The sequence below is a fragment of the Saccoglossus kowalevskii genome, chromosome 1 (genome assembly GCF_978046115.1).
Source record: "Saccoglossus kowalevskii chromosome 1, keSacKowa6.1, whole genome shotgun sequence".
Lineage (NCBI taxonomy): Eukaryota > Metazoa > Hemichordata > Enteropneusta > Harrimaniidae > Saccoglossus > Saccoglossus kowalevskii.
The window spans coordinates 6,636,220-6,654,018 of record NC_140641.1 but is presented as its reverse complement, the minus strand read 5'-3'; the positions used below and the strand labels follow the sequence as shown (position 1 = coordinate 6,654,018).

The following is a 17,799-nucleotide window of genomic DNA, read 5'->3' as shown; positions in this document are numbered from 1 at the left end:
GCAGACTCTTCAACCATACCCTTTATTTCAAAGCGTTCTTATCTGTTTTACGGCAAGAATTTCTTATTTGATCCGGTAAACTTGAACACAAATTTCTCCGCTCGGGAAAGTTTTCAGTTCTTTTACCGATAGTGGCGCACTTCCTTTTAATCGAGTCGACCTGCAGACTTGCCGAGTGATGTCCTATTTTACGTGAGTGAAAGAAAGCGCGGAATGATATTTTTAGTTCAATAATGTAAAATAAAAACAGTATCACACAATCAATCTCACTTAGTATTGTCAATGGGTTTCTGAAATTTAGTGGTTGACATGTTTCCGCAAAAAAACTGTATCTTTGGCAGCTGTCGTTTTTATGGAAAGCCAATATATTCTTAAGCGACAGGATACACAACGACGTCGTGACTTGTTGTGCATCGGTCGGCCGTCGTCGAACTATGGTTTGGTGCATGTATCTGGAAGAAAGTCTCAATAATTACTGCAGTAGTTAGTAAGATACGATATAGTGATAGCTGTATGTACGTATAACCTTTATATTTTCCAAATTTCATAGAAAAAATGGTTTGCAGATCATTATTTGCCAGAAAATTATGTTTTTATGCGGCGATTGGCGAGCGTGTTGTCAACTCTTGATTTATCTCCAAACCTTTGTCTGTCCTGTATACAATCATAACATCGCGTCGTGTTTATGATTTCTCCTCTGTATCGAGTCGTATTTGAATAATTTCAATACTATAGTATATAAAGTGTATTATTTAATCGAGAATTCGGCGTTTTATAGCAGTGTTTGTTTTTTGTTGAGGTTTTCCCGTGTGATATCAGTCATACGAAATCCAAGATGGCGGCTTGCACGATCGCCTCTTGTTTTGATGGTATTCCGAATTAACGTTCAAACATACGGAGGGTGCTCAAAGTGAAAGTATTCTTAACTTTATTAAGCTGTCAGCAATCTTATTACTCGTATTTTATTATTTGCACGTTTGCAGAGTAATTTTATAGACTGTTTGAAAAATGACGACACACGTACATGTTGGAACATACAGTCTGATTCATTGCTGTTTACGTTTACTTGTACACAATAGAACAGCTGATTGGTTGTTTCAACAATTGTTCCTTCGCCTTCTTTCACCATCTCTGCAAGTTACAATTCTGCTTTCTCTACTAATATTCAACAAGTTGATTGACAGCAGTATCCCATTCAAAAACCTACAGTTTAACTACCCTTCTCTATGTTGAAATTAAGCAGTACATGGAAGTTCCAGCTGGAACATTCAAGCCAGGCAAAGGAATACATGCTAGTGACAGTTACATTGCTTCAATTTGTTCATGAATCACTGCTGTAATATTCATAGTTATACCTATCCAATTTGGGATTATGGTAGCTGTTTACACTGCTAGACTTTAACCCAGGTATCGGGTCAAGTCAATGTAAAAGTTCATGGGGATGCAGGATAGGGATTAAAGGACCCATCTCAATTGTTTCCAAATCCCAAATCACGCCCTCAATTGTTTTCTTCAAGTAACCTCACATTTCAGTTATGGCAGAGACAACATCGTATGTAATTTCACGCAATTTCTGGCTTGATGAAGAGCTATGCACCCTAATATCTATTTGGCAGAGTAAAGAAATACTGCGATAAATTGATAGCTCAACAAGAAACAGAAAAATGGCGAATGAAAGTATGCTTGAACAGATCCAGTGAAAATTAAAACTTTTTATTAAAGACACCAAAGATAAAAATCGTAGAAGCGATCATGATACAGTGACCTGTTCCTAGTAATTTAGATATCACAACAGTTGAACAATTACAAAATGGTAATTTTGCATGACAATAACTTAAGCGAATAGGCTGTAACACATTTAAGCTGCTGTGTTTCCTGTTTATACGAGATACTTGTACCTAAATCATAACACCAGTGCCTTGTCTTTTATACCTCCATGTTCAGACTTGTGACTGTTTCTTTTTTTTTCTCCCAGCTCAACGGCATCGTGCCATGTAAAGAAACAACACAAGCATGACACAAAAATGTTTTCAGCCATGTTTTTTTTTCATACTAATTATTTGAGGGCACTGTTCCGTTCGGCGCTGATCGGACTGAATTGAACTCTGGCAAATCTTGGCTCTCGTTTCGCCCGACCATGTGAACACATTGGAGATAATCTCCTGTTAAACGGTGGGAGGAGCAGTAGTTCAGCTCTGATAGAATGCTGCCATGTGAACATAGCAAATATCTACTATATTCTGCCTGTATTCGGTATTCAGAGCTTTCTCTGTCACATTACATTCTAGGTGTTCTAGCATTGTACACCTGTTATCAGTAAATTGCTAATCATAGGGTTGTAAGTTCCTGAGCAGTGTTCTCCACAATCCAAAATAGCTGGTGGGCGGCCTAATTAGCATAAATTTGCATATTAATTTGCATGTCATTTACATACAACATTCTAGCATTTATGTCACTAAGTTATTTACTATTTTCTTTTTAATTTAATTGAAACATGTTAAAATTTTTTGAAATACAAACGGATTGGTCACTATCAATATTTACGAAATGCAGAAAGTTTGAAATCGATGATTTATACGTTCGCAAATTGTTCTTGTTCAAGAGCAAGTACAAAACATAATTGAGTTATAATGTAGAAAATATACGAGGTGATTTGTCCCCGAAGCCAAAACGGACGATTTGTCAAAACAAAACCCATAACATTTTTATTTGTGGCACGCTAACGAAAAAAATCCTTTGTTTTCCACTGACTTCCTGTTCCGGTCCGTCAGTAAGAATCAGTACTCACCCGTGCCGACGGACGGTAAGATTCATTTACGCATGTACGGTCCACAGGCGCCTGTGGTACGGTCACGATACTTGCGTTTTCATACGTTGTTTTGGAATTCAAGAAAAAATGCTAGCAATCGGCAAAATAAAAGAATCTGCTATGTTCTCGAAAGATTAGACATAAAAAATGGATAAATTGAAGATAACTAAAATATTATTCAATTACAAATACTCGCGGTAAACTAATCCGGCAGCCATGTTTGATGTTTATTACCGCTTTCCGAATTCAGTACACGAACACCCAGAATGCGCTGTTCCCCTATGCAACTTAGATACTAAATCGTTACAGCGCCAACAACGGTGGGTAGCAGACGGTCGTTGAAAGGGGTAGGCCAAAAGGTCACCAGTTTGCCTTCTCCATGCTGTTTTCACGATGAAAATCGAGCGAACGTTGTAAATACGGCTAGAATTTTAATTTTTGTTCGAGTTTACATGCAATCTGCTAATATATTTATTTTCTATGCATATACATTTCGTTCGTGTTTACTTCTTTCTTTCGTGATCGGAAGACGATTATTAACAGCTGTAAATTTAAACCACTGTAGTTGCGCATCGTGAGCAATAAGTGGCAACAATGTCGGGCGACAATGAATTCAGGCGATTGACACATTGCCATGAATACACTTGATAACTGCTTGCAGACTTCCAGTGGTCATTGTTTATGTCTGGACGTTTGAAACAATGGCAAAATAAAGGGTTGGGCAACTACTCTTTTGTTTAGGCTTGGGAAGAACAATGCAAGCTTTTTACAAATAATTTCAGCTGGATCTACATTGGTGGGCGGGTGTTGAGAGTTCCTAGGCGGCCGTAAAACTTGGTGGGCCGCCTAAAACCCCTTGTGGAGAACACTGCTGAGTTTGAATTTTCAAGAATATGTGCACTATTACTGGGTACTGGGGTATATTTAATGGGCATTTGTTATCAAAATCTCCAACCTTAGTGTTCTAAATATTAATGGAGCCTTTGGTATCTACCAGTAACATTTGAACCACACTGAAAATAGTTCAGGGTTTGTATTACTGTGTCTGTGAATATCTCTTGTATACCTAGAAAGCAATTATGTCAGCTTACATGTATTTGGCTAAACTGTGTTGCAAGAAAATTTGCCTCTAAATAATTTACTGGCTCTCTGAAATCAACAAGCTTGCAAGTTGCAACACAGGTGTATAAAACATATTCTCAGCCACAGTATTGGACATGGAACAAGAAATAGTTCTATTTGTGATAAACATACCGAATACATTTCTTCTGCATAGTCTTTTTTAGCTCCGCTGTCGACTTTGTCGAGCGGAGCTTATCATATGAGTGATTGTCCGTCGTCGTCCGTGTCAATGTTTTACCTTTAACTACAAGCCTGAATGCTTTGATACTTGGTGAATATGTACATAGGGTAGACCTCTCTTAGGTTTGTTCATTTCATGTTGATATGTTCAATTCTCTAATTTTGGTGAATATTTTTGGTAAAAAGTGATATTTTCAACTTGTTAAAAACTGCAAGTGCAATTGCTTTGATATGACATATATAGGTACTACATGTGGACCTCTCTCAGATTTGTTCATTTTGTAATGATATCTTTAATTCTCTAATTTTGGTGAATATTTTTGTAATTTTTGGTGAAAAATGATATTTTTGAATTCTTGTTGAAAACAGCCAGTCTCATTGCTTGACACTATACATATTGTTCATTTTCTAATGATATCTTCAGTTCCTAATTGAAATGTGCATTGCTAACAGTGGAGCTATCTCAGCTGACAGGCTGCTTGTTCCATTTATAAAAAATGTTAATGGCTATAGCCACCCCGATAAAGTCGACACAGCGGAGCTGTACATATTACTTATTGTAAGTTGTCATCCATCGTCTTCAACTTTTCAATTTCAACTTGTTCTTCGAAACCACAAGTCAGAATGTTTTCAAATTTGATATGCAAGACCTTGAATGGTTCTTTCTCAGATTTGTTCATTTCATGTCAAAATCTCGAATTCTCTATTTTTGGTGAATATTTTTGTCATTTTTGTAAAAAACCACAAGTCTGATTGCTTTGATACTATGCAAATTGTTCATTTTCTAATGATATCTTCAGTTCTTAATTGAAATGTACATTGCTAACAGCGGAGCTATCTCGGCCGACAGGCTGCTTGTTTTTTATCAACTCTTTATTTTGAGATTAGTATATGTGATGATGACCGAGTAACATAATCAAAAACGCTAATAGAATATGTTACATGTATTCTTGTTACATGTACAACAAAACATACACTATTGTAAGAATACAGTGTTCTCCCCAGGCCTTTCAAGGACTGCGGGCCCGCGTCGCTTAGACAAACAGCCGCGTCGCTTTTGTTTCGCCCGCGATCCTTGAAATCCTGCCCGCGATGCTTATTCACGTTGTATTGTTTACAAGTGTCAGCCTCGTCTAGCACATCTTTAAAACAATAACATGTATTGATCGAAAGGTAATCCCGCCTTTGTACATAGTTAGCCTTACAAAAACAGTGATAAAAACGGAAGTCTACAAGAAGTTACCAAGTCTATCAAGGGTGCGGAGCTGGCAAACCCAAAATACTAGGGTAGTAATAATTTGCCAATTGCGTCGGGATGGTCTATCCCGAGTTGCTGCACTGCGATTAATTGCGTTTTTACTACTTAATCGCCAGTGACACTAATTACCAAGAATTAAAAAAACAAGTGAAATTAAGTCGCATCGGAAAAAAAAGCTGTAAATAAATCGAAGTAAAAATTATTCAACTGCAGACGAGACGGACGAGGAAAAAACGAACCCTGACCTCTAGAAATACCTCATTCATAGTGCGTCATTACCGAGGAACGCCACCCTAAGGCGACGTAACGCATGTAGTGACATCACAACCGATGCATGCTGGGTTACAACGGAGATTTTGATTGAGGTAACAAAAATGGCGGCGCAGAGTGCATGTTTTTCCGCGATGTTTAAAAACAACATTTCGTTGGCGATTTTGATGTAATTTCTAAGTTAATCATCAGTGAATCGTTTTAATTAAGCAAAAATTCTAAGTTTGTGTATTTTTAAACAAAAAAGTCAAGGACCGATGATCGCAACAGCAGCGGTGAATACCCGTTCAACGCAATGCCGTCAGCTGACAATGTTACGGTGATCGTAGCGTTACACAAATAATAGATAGATCAATGAAAAATCGCTGACTTTAGTTTTGAAATGCCGTTATAGAAAAAAAATGTCATTATTGATTTATTAATTTCTTCATACAGATTTTGCAAATTTAACAAACAACCAAATAATAAAACAAACAAATGATAAAAAATATATGAGATATGTATCTCTTCTTTATTTCAGTTATAATGTTTGTTGGGGAAACTAATTATTATGCAAACAAAATTATGCAAATAAGATGTATTGTTATGTAAATTAGCCGCGATGCTTGACTTAGAGTCTGGGGAGAACACTGGAATATGTCATTAAGTATTATACATGTATTTTGTATTTTCTAATTATTGTTTCAATCTTTTCTAAAATGGTCCTGTACTTAAGCCCAATGTTCTCCCCAGGCCAAAACAGCATTGCGGGCCGCGACGCGATCGGATTTGCCCGCGACGCTATGCGTTTCCTACGTGATGCTATTATTTATCCCGTGATCTGATTTCTTCAGTCTCTCACTGACTGTAAAGTTTCCTGGCTAACTAGTTAAATCTACAATTGTATTAAGGCCAATTTCCCGGGATAATCCCCTGTTGTTTCTCATTGGTTGGTTATTGTTTTAAAAAAACTAAGCAGTTCTATAAAGACAAAGCCGTAAGCCCCGGTGTCATACGCTCTTTGCCAAACGTATATTCATATGCAAATGATATAGTCACACTTGGGGTCAAAAGCCACATGTTTCTGGTGTGTACGAAACGTATTTTCATTATTATTTTTAGAAATGTAGTCGTACTATTATTCTAAGTTTTGATTTTTGCAGTGTTCTCCTCAGGATGTAAACAGCGTGGCGGTCCCGCCACAGTGCTTCGATTTGCCGCCACACCGGTCTGACAACGCCACGGTGATTAGCAAGACCGCCACAGTGCTTTTTTCATTGGGGATCTCGTCACGCTGGTTGGCCCGACCGGCACTCAAAATTAGGGACCACCACGGAAACGCGTCCGACTATTGTCATATTGTTATTATACTTACGTACCGACCGACAAGCATCCTGCCAGTCGTGGATAATAATTTGTAAACAATAGACATAGTCGTGCGATGTGGTATCGGCTTTAAACAATACAAGTCAATTTTGTAAAATTAGCACCTCTTTGTTTGTAAGTAAATATTTTCTGACGATAGATGCAGTCTTTGGATTGATAGCTAAAATTCTTTCAAAATCAATTCCACCCCGATGTAACATGGGCAAAGCGGAGTTCACGATCAGTTTACGCTACTCAAGAAAAAACAACATGTTTATTGCGTGATTGGGTAAAATACATTTGAACTGTTATCATCGTGAATCATGTAAAAATTCTTCTTTCAAGACTTCTTTTACCTTTCAAAAATTGCATGGCCGGTCTGTGTTTTTCACGAAGTGATCGAGTGATCAAAAATAATTTCTCCCGATAAAACTAGTTCAAATTTTACGTTTTTTTCATATAAAAAAAGAAGTATTTAATTTTTGCATGGCATCAGGATTGAGTAAGAGAAATTATTGGTATAACCGATGTATAACATCACGAAGTAAGTTATGTCACGTCGTAACTTTGATGATTCAAGTTGTTTGGAAGTGTTATTTGTTCGTTCATTACTGTAAATGTAAACATTGTAGAAGCTGATGGTCGGAATAATAACCAGCAATCCGCCAAATAATTACGTGGTCGATTTTTTTAAGGAGAATTTTGTAGTAAATAAGATCAAGAAAGTCTTGAACATAATCTTGGCTGGAACGTTTCAAATGAGTTTCATTTAACCTTTTACAATTTATTTGTTTCTTTTTAGTCTGCAGCATTTGCATTTCGAGAATGTTTCATTTTTAAATTCAAACTCTTCTAAGTTGTAAAACATAATTTTTTGACTCCAAAAAAAAAATATTTGCACTGCGACTGAGCTCATTAATATTACAAAAATGCCCAAAATAAAAGTGTTTATAACACTGTGTAAAGCAAATAAATATCTGCCACTTTGTTTTTGAAAATATATGTTGTTTATTGTGCGGGTGTAAATGTGCTTTGGTCAATTTCTATTATTATGTAAATGATATGCAAATTATATGCAAATTAGGCCGCCACAGTGGTTTAAATTCCTGGGGAGAACACTGTTTTGTCAGTATTTTTGATATTGTATTTGTTTTTTGAGATCAAAATGTGAAAAAATATATATTTATGATATAAACAATTTTGACCTCGTGATTGTGAATCCAAGATGGCGTCACCCACGTAAGATCCAGCGAGCGTGAACTTCCCACTCGGATCGCATATCGTGCTCAGATTCGGATGAATTAAGTGAAGCATAATTGAAAATAATATATTTATCAAGAAATCGGGAATTCTAATCAAGAAACGTGTGGAAATTGGAGTGACACTTGTGTTATTTCTTGGAAGAAAAGCCTCAATTTTACGTGGTATAACAATGACGACAATTCGTAATTCAGACCTCCGTTGTCTCAAATTGTTCACAATTGTGTTGAACAGACAACATCAATGATTAAAAAAAATACATAAAGATGGATAATTTCAGCCAGAAAAACTATTATTGCTCAAACATTGTAGCGTAAGTATTGTGACTCGTAACAGTTGTTGTACTTAACCGGAAAACAACAGAAACGGAAGACAAGCAATGAGAATAATCAACCCAATGTTTAATTTACTGGGACTGAACAGGGTTTTATATAGTTGCTGATTGCTGGGCCAAGCAAAGAAACAGAAAACTCAGTATTTCCGCAGGACATTTGCAATACTAAACATGCAGTGCAATAATTGTATACAGATTGTACATAAAATAAATAGAAAAAAAGGGAAAAAAAACTGGTTTTGTTTTATTTCCCATATGACAAACAATATGTTAATTTATGCTAATTATATGCTAATTATTATGCAAATTAGCTGCAACTCTATGAAAAATTCTGGGGAGAACACTGCTTCAGCCCCTCCCTGAGTATAAGCCCACCCCTCTATTTTTAGACATTTAACAAGTTCAGGGCATCCCCGAGTATAGGCCCAGGGTGTTTTACTGGGCGTCAACGACATTTATTAAAATATGCATGTAAAAAGTGTATTTCTTTGCATAATAATCATGATTGGTTAGGTAGTTTGGTTCCTGCTTTTACGAGAAAACTTGCATTAATTTCAAGAGTGCATGGTTCACACCTTTTCTATTCTGTTATTTACTCAGGATGAACCCCAATGTTGCAATACTGAAGTAATCCATATTTCTTTTGTGTAGTAGTTTTAGAAACGCCAAAAATATGATCGTCAAGTTGTGAAACCTGGTCATTGAACATCGTTTTACTTTTCCGAATAATCTTATCCATTGAGACTTTCGTGAATGGGGTGTGAACGAGCAAACTATTCTTCGACATGACTTGTTGGCTGCCAGGAAAGGTTTAAATACTTCCCTCACCCTTAGTTTACCTTTTGAAAATTGCGAATCAACAGCTTTAGCGAAAAAATCAGTTTTTTGTCGAAATCAGATCGCATTTTACAGCTGTAACATCGCGGTAATTCACTTTCGCATTGCATTGAAAAAAATTCTACATCAATAATCGGAAAACTTTGTCTGTACGACACAGCATTTTGATTGGTTAAGGAAAGATGTGACTTGTTTGGTCAAAGGAAGTTGTTCAGGTCAAATCTTGATGAAAAACACCATGTCGGAAATTGCTTTGTATTGAGAGTTTGTGTACAATTGAAAACATTCCATAACGAAGTTAATGATAATGATCTTGCCTTTGACAGTGTTGCCACAGACCCTACCCATTTTTGCACCTAAATTCAGACGGTATGTAAACCGTATTGTAATAAAATGTGTGTATTTTTATGAACATATTTGTCTCTTCATTGTAAAAAGTGTAACATTTTTTCCCAAGACCGGCACTGTGAACGAAAAATGTAATTTGGATAATTTTTCGTGGTTGGAAAGATGGTTACAATTTTAACCCCCCCCCCAAATGATCTTTTCTGAGGTGGTCTTGAGTATAAGCCCACCTCTAATTTTCCTAATTTAACATGTTCAGCCCCCTGGGCTTATACTCGGGTAGGTCACAACCATTTTTGAAAAATTGAAAGGCCCAATTCACTTTTCACTTGCCCAGGCAAGTGTGACTTGGAGGTGTGGCTATGCTAATGAGTGTTGTCAATCACTTGCATAGCCTATGATGCATCCTGTTTCAGCAGTCCAACATCACTTGACTTTGGTTGACAGTAGCTAATTATTCCAGGTTAGTTCCTTTCCCTGGTTCGTGTTTTTGACTTATCTGCAAAAATCTCAACTCGTACACTGTTTATTGTCATAAATACTACACACAGTCACTGTTGTGATATTCATAGTCCAGGGATTGCATCAGTGTTCGATAATGTGGAGTCCCTGGGACCCACCCCTTATAAAATGTGTGGGTCCCTTAAAAGTATGTGGGGTCCCTGTCGCTACTGCACTTTATTTTTCTAAAATAGTTTTTTGCACGAACTATTACACAATAAACATAAACAGGCATTAATCACATTTATATTGTACTTTATTTACATGTTCATTCCACCCTTTACATGTCACCATCTGCATTATTTACATGGTTTTCTTCTATTTTTACTGTTATTAAAATACAATGTTGCTTTTACAAATTTTAAATCATTAACGGGTTTACCCTCAAGTTCTTCATAAGCCTAGATAAATGAGCTGGTGTCAGACTTAACTTAGACTTAACAAGAAAAGGCATGGCCACATAAAACCTTCCGGGGAGGAGATCTTGCAAATAACTTATCGATCCATGGCTTCTAGAAAAGTGATGTTTTTTTTCTCCCGTAGTCACTTGTGTTATATAATTAAATAGTTCATTGTTTCGATTAATATTGTCACCAGAAAACAATACACCCAAAATTTGTACATACTAGTACTAGTACCAGATTTTGGAGTTTGGGTTTTAAAAAAAATAAAATGGGACCAAGAAATCGGCAATTTTTTGGCAGATTTTATTTAATATTTGTTATTTAAATATTTTGGCGTCATTTTTCAGACATTACAATATTTCCTGATGTCTAAAATAGAGTTTTTATTCAAGAGTATGTTTTTTGTGACTAGCGTGAGTGCGTAATCTTCGTTTGGGTTTGAGTTGTTGTCACTGTAAACGATGTTAAATTAGTCTTCAAATGCTCAGTTTATCTTTTGAAAACAACTATTTTTTGATTTGAAAAAAAATCATACCGTTTTCCCATAAAAATCCAAGCCAAATGATCGTACTACAACATCGGCAAATCTCTTCCTCGTTGCGTTCAATAACATTAACATATTTGAATGAGCTATGGTAATTTGAACACGTTGGCGTCATCCAGCATTTTGATTGGTTAATTGGCGATTTGACCAAAACAAATTTAAATTTTATTTGCATTTCATAACAATTCAACAAATTTGTTTTTTGTACGTTATTATAATCACTACAGAGTAATAATCAACAATAGGTGATTTTCCGTACAATTGCGAGATCTCGCGAGAAGCATGAAAGACGCACGTCGAACGTCTGCTGCAAAAGTAGAACGATTTGATTTTGAACTCGAATTTCTTAATTTTGTAGCACACATCGACTGGCCGATCTTCGACAGAGGAATATTGCTTCCGAATACCCTTACTTAATCGAAATTGCTTATCAAACGTGTACAGCACATTATTAAGCATGGAAATGCCCCCAAAATATTTTCGCGTTTGTCGAATCCCACGCAACGTTTGATGGCACTACAACGCTATGACCTTTGTTCTGTTTTTACGTTCGATTTCACGCATAACGCGTGATTCTCGCAGTGAACAGAAAATGGTCTATTGTGAAACGCAGCATGACTGGATTGCGCAACGGTTATCATTTGTTGCTCGGCAGTTGTGATCGTTTTTACTTCGTTTATAATATAATTTCGTTACCAATAAAATTAGGAAAAAAAAGTGTATTTGACGTACCAGGTTCGTTAAGGTGATTTTTTTTAGAGAAAAATAACCCTGGGTGACATTGTAAGTTTTAGGCGGTTAAATTAGCAGGTCACAGTGCATTCTACTGGTCTCAGTATTGACTGTCTCGCCGTACTTCAGACGGGACTTCACACTTTCCATTGTGAAATGTAGATGCTAATAGGTGTTTTTAAAGACAATGGCACAGTATATTAGGTGAATTTACAAGCTCTATGAACTTTGTATGCGGGACAATGGCATCGCAAACGTACACAATGCCTTTAGACCTATCATAATCCGGCCGAGTCGCGTGCTCACCTGATGCGTTCCTGGGACTCACTAGTTAAAAAATTCATGCGTCCCACAGAAAAACTATGCTTCCCAGACGCGGAATTCCGCGTTAATGCAATCCCTGTAATCATAGTCACATGCATCCACTTTGGCACAACATAATCGACCTGTAAGTTTGAGATAACGCGTTTTTACCGGAGCTTGTTTACTAAGCGTGACACCTTTAAAGCTAAAATTCTCGAAGCCAAGAAAACTTGCGACATTGTAATATTTCATTCACCTACTATAAGAATTTTAGAAAAAGTTGATCAAAGAAATTAAAATGGTATTGTGATGCTGAAACAAAAATATAAAAAATAACAGAAAACAGTAATTCACTAAGGATCCAGGGTACATGCCTTCTAAAAATGTATAGGTGTGATGGGTTTTGGCCATTATAGATTCAGTTATAGCCATCAACAATTTCTTGGCATTTTCTAGAAAAAAAATACTATTCTGCTACCTTAAGAGTTCAGAATCTTCAATAAGCCACTTACTCAATAAAAGTCTACTGAATAATACCCCCCCCCCCCCATAGTCAGGGCAAAGACAATGAATTCTGGTAAGATTTACCTACCCATATTTTTGCGGAAATTGAGAAGTTTGCTTTATGCAAATAAGCTTATAATTATTAATTTTCAAGTAATTTATATTTGGTGTTTCCACCAATTTTTGATTTAATTTACTTCATTTTACCATACTTGTCTAACTTAGCACCCATGATTGACTGGGCACCCACCCCTATAGTTTGCAGGATTTCTGTTATTTCATAGTTATATTTATTTATTTCTAAGCAATTTATCTCTGGTCTTTAAAAAAATGTTGGAATTTTCAATTTAATTTACCCTACTTGTTTGACTTAGTTTAACCCATGATTGGCTAAGCACTCACCTTTATATTTTGCAGGATTTCTGTTTTGTGATCACGCTTGGCATACAGCCTACTTTTTCCAAAACTTACCATTTTTTTTACTTTTCTGAATAAGTATAGTGTCCATTGTGGCAATCGTTAATAGGATGTGAATGGGTAGGTAAACTACAATTCAACATGACCTATCTTGCAATTTTTTTTGAACATTTCTGTTTCTTCATTATTAAAGTGTTGTTGAAATCAACAAATAATGATGCAACTCTTGAATTTATTTGTACCAAAAAGATGCAATACATGTAGCTCCTCTAATCTGGCACATGGAGAACAACAATTATTTGGATTTTTTTTAAGGAGGCTGCTTGACCAAATGCCCCTAAAAAAAATTATGAATTTTGGAGCTGTGTACCCTGGCCGCTAAGTTGGATGAGTATGGTAGGTACTGAATGACAGTTAGCTGTATTAAGGATAATATGAAAAAATTCTCATTTCTCACCACTAGTTAAAACATAACTACGATATGCTCTAACAAAAATCTAAGTTGTTGGTGGAATCACCAAATTGGTTTATTTGGCTCATGTAAATTTGAAATCTAATTTTAGAATACTATTCTCCATGGGTTAATTATTGCGATCCAATCAGCTAATGTTGACATTTCAATTAGTTACAATATCACCAGCATTATTTCTGCATAATGTAACATTAACATTCTCTATTACTTAAATTGTAATCATTGTCATTTTCTGGTTTATGTCTTGCCATATTTGGTCTATTATTAGAAGTGCCAATAGAAGCCCCTATTGTATACTAGATTATTAAAATGACATATTTTACATGCTATTTACATAAGTGTGTGTGTGCTACTAATAGAACAAATATTCATTTCTAGAATTTGTTTATGTTAAAAGAAAAAATGTAGGGAATTTATATATTCATATTACCGGATATTTAATACAAATAATATTTATAAACTTGTGTGTCAGGATTGACATATATTTGTCTATACATTTATCTAATGACTATGGTGCACAGCATTGAGGTTGTGATGTTAGTGATAAATTGTACTACTTCAGACTGAATAAAACAATGCAATGCCACTAGCTTGTAATACTTTCGACTAAAATATATTTAAATTGTGTAATTGTGCATCCATGAAATGATTTGATGTCAAGCCTTATTTGCATTAATTAGCAAATAATTGTTCATCAAATTATAATTTTTGAATTGTCCATATCATCGTAAATGAAGGTCAAGGTACGGTATATGAGGGGAAAATGTCTATACGGTAGTTGTCGTTGTTGACTTCATTGTAAACAAATTTTAGCTCTGTCATCTGAGCAGAACTCATGGGTTGACTGGACCTGTCGTCATCTGTCTGTTGTCTGTCAACTTTTTTCAAGCGACTTCTTCTCCCAAATTTATAGAACAGCTATCTGGAATGGTCCTCTGTCAGATTTGTTCATTTCATGACATCAGTGTTCTCCCAAGAAATTTTTCATAGAGTTGCGTCTAATTTGCATAATAATTAGCATAAATTAACATATTGTTTGTCATATGGAGAAATAAAACAAAACCAGTTTTTTTCCTTTTTTCTATTTATTTTATGTACAATCTGTATACAATTATTGCACTGCATGTTTAGCAGGGTTCTCCACGAGGGGTTTTAACAGGGCACTGCACCCTGTTATCTGAAATTGGCGCCCTGTTTAAATTGTCAGCGCCCTGTTATATTTCCTGTGCGCCCTGCATGGTCCCAGACAAAGAATTGTTTACAAAACAGGCCAACACTCATTGTCTTCCGAAGATGATTCATCGTGCTCAGGGTAACTGGTTCATTGTTTTAAGGTGTAACTGTGAAAATTCTGGTTTGTTATCGTAGCAGGTCACCTTGAGGTGATAACACCACCGAACAAAAAGTTACAAGTTTTTTCAACACTATTAAAAATGAACATGTGGCCTAGAAAAGTGCATTATTGTACCCATATTTTTACTGCCAGGGTGACGTCAAATATATAAAATCGTTATCGGTAAAACCATTCGTTAAACATAAGGTCTATGGTTAAAACCAAGTTCACGCCGTGACAAGTTAGTGGCAACATCGTCACCGCCGAGTGGAACAAAGGCAGCTACCGGGCAGCTATGCACTTGCATGATCGGTAAACGACCAGCGCAGCCGACGTACAATGTGCCATCACAGACATTGCTGATCACCAAGAAGTCCACACGAATGCTTGCTTGAACATGTAAATGTTTATATTTAAATGTCACTATTTAAAGTTGAATTTTCTTTAAATCATGATTTAAAAACCCCGGTAAAACGACCATGCTTTCAACTCGCATCATAAGTGGAGGAAATAAATTTACTTGTGTTCTTCTTGGAACAAATATTTTGATTAGCCAATCAAAAGCATCGTTATATAGTATCAGTGTGCACACAGTAAAATGAACTGTTTCCGGGTCATAGCTGTTTTCAACGAAGCAGACACCAACAAACATTTGATTCAAATGAAAATTATTCTTTTAAATATGTGTTTTGTTTTTTTATACCTAATTCTATTATTTTTGATAGTAACTGTTAACTGCAGATCGAAAATCTTCTATTGTGTACATTTTATTTCGTTTGATCATCTTGGTTTTTAGTGCCATTCATGCATGTTTTTTTTAATGAACCAATTACGAACGTTTGTGCAACATACATTTTATTTTGCTTCGTCCAAATAAATATAAATCATAAATTTAAATTTTTGCTAAAACTTAAATAAAGCATGTATGTATCTATTTGGGAAAATAAATTAACAAACTTGTTACGTCTTTTTCTGGATGCGATCATTACTTGTAAACAACTGATGTCGCTGCTTGAGGAATCGTATAGCTAAAATCAGCTGATTGTACGTGCTGACGTTTACTTAATAATAGCTCTTCAAAATTCTTATTCATTTTGTAATAATAAATATATATTATGCATATGTAATGATATGTAGATTAATAGATTTTTTGGTTTCCATCTTTTCAACATCCATGCCAATGATACACGTTACAAATGTGCCACGCCCACTTCACATTGGCACGCCCTGTTTAATTTTCAAACCGTGGAGAACCCTATTTAGCATTGCAAATGTCCTGCAGAAATACTGAGTTTTCTGTTCCTTTGCTTGGCCCAGCAATCAGCAACTTTATAAAACCCTGTTCAGTCCCGGTAAATTAAACATGGGGTTGATTATTCTCATTGCTTGTCTTCCGTTTCTGTTGTTTTCCGGTTAAGTACAACAACTGTTACGAGTCACGATACTTGCGCTACTACGTTCGAGCAATAATAGTTTTTCTGGCTGAAATTATCCATCTTTATGTATTTTAATCATCGATGTTGTCTGTTCAACACAATTGTGAACAATTCGAGACAACGGAGGTCTGAATTACGAATTGTCGCCATTGTTATACCACGTGAAATTGAGGCTTTTCTTCCAAGAAATAACACAAGTGTCACTCCAATTTCCCCACGTTTCTTGATTAGAATTCCCGATTTCTTGATAAATATATTATTTTCAATTATGCTTCACTTAATTCATCCGAATTTGAGCACGACATGCGATCCGAGTGGGAAGTTCACGCTCGCTGGATCTTGCGTGGGTGACGCCATCTTGGATTCACAATCACGAGGTCAAAATTGTTTATATCATAAATATATATTTTTTCACATTTTGATCTCAAAAAACAAATACAATATCAAAAATACTGACAAAAATCAAAACTTAGAATAATAGTACTACTACATTTCTAAAAATAATAATGAAAATACGTTTCGTACACACCGGAAACATGTGGCTTTTGACCCCAAGTGTGACTATATCATTTGCATATGAATATACGTTTGGCAAAGAGCGTTTGACACCGGGGCTTACGACTTTGTCTTTATAGAACTGCTTTGTTTTTTTAAAACGATATCCAACCAATGAGAAACAGGGGATTATCCCGGGAAATTGGCGTTAATACAATGCATTTGTAGATTTAACTAGTTAGCCAGGAAACTTACAGTCTGCGAGAGACTGAAGAAATCAGATCATGGGATAAATAATAGCATCGCGGAGGAAACACATAGCGTCGCGGGCAAATCCTATCGCGTCGGGGCCCGCGACGCTGTTTTGGCCTGGGGAGAACACTGGACATGACATCCAAATCTCTAATTTTAGTGAATATTTTTGTCATTTTTGGTCAAAAATTATTTTGTCAACAACTGCTTGTCAGATTGCATTGAAATTTGCTATTAATGTTTTTGACATGGACTCTAACTTACAAGTGTCTAAATATTTTTGGGGTTTTTTGCTCATTTTTTGCATATTTTTGACTTCTTCTGCAAAACCGCCTACCAGTTTGCTTTGAGATTCATAATGTAGATACATTTGATGAAGATATCTCTATTTTTGTGAAAGTTATGATTTTTTCCCCCCACAAATGTAGGAGAATGCAATTTACTGTTTTTTTATATCACTTTTCATTCTCTAGATATTTAACTTTTCATCAGTATTATGTAGTCGGCCATCTTGATTCTCAAGCAAAGGATTATGGGTAAAGTATGACATCATAGAATCTGTTGTCAGAAATTGAGAAAATGTTTTTATCTATAACATGAGAAATACTGATGCGAATTAGTTTAATTTTTTGTTGTGCATATTACTC

The 17,799-nt window shown here is 35.8% G+C and overlaps 1 protein-coding gene across 2 annotated transcripts in view; it reads left to right on the top strand.

Annotated features, from left to right (window-relative positions):
* Nucleotides 1-286: 286 nt before the first annotated feature.
* Nucleotides 287-17,799, top strand: part of LOC100369485 (E3 ubiquitin-protein ligase TRIP12-like) — an 83,552-nt gene continuing 66,039 nt past the window's right edge. For both annotated transcript variants that reach the window (XM_085498560.1, XM_006820073.3), the window contains exon 1: nt 287-515. The gene's annotated coding sequence lies outside the window, so the exon portion shown is untranslated. The remainder of the gene's footprint in view (nt 516-17,799) is intronic.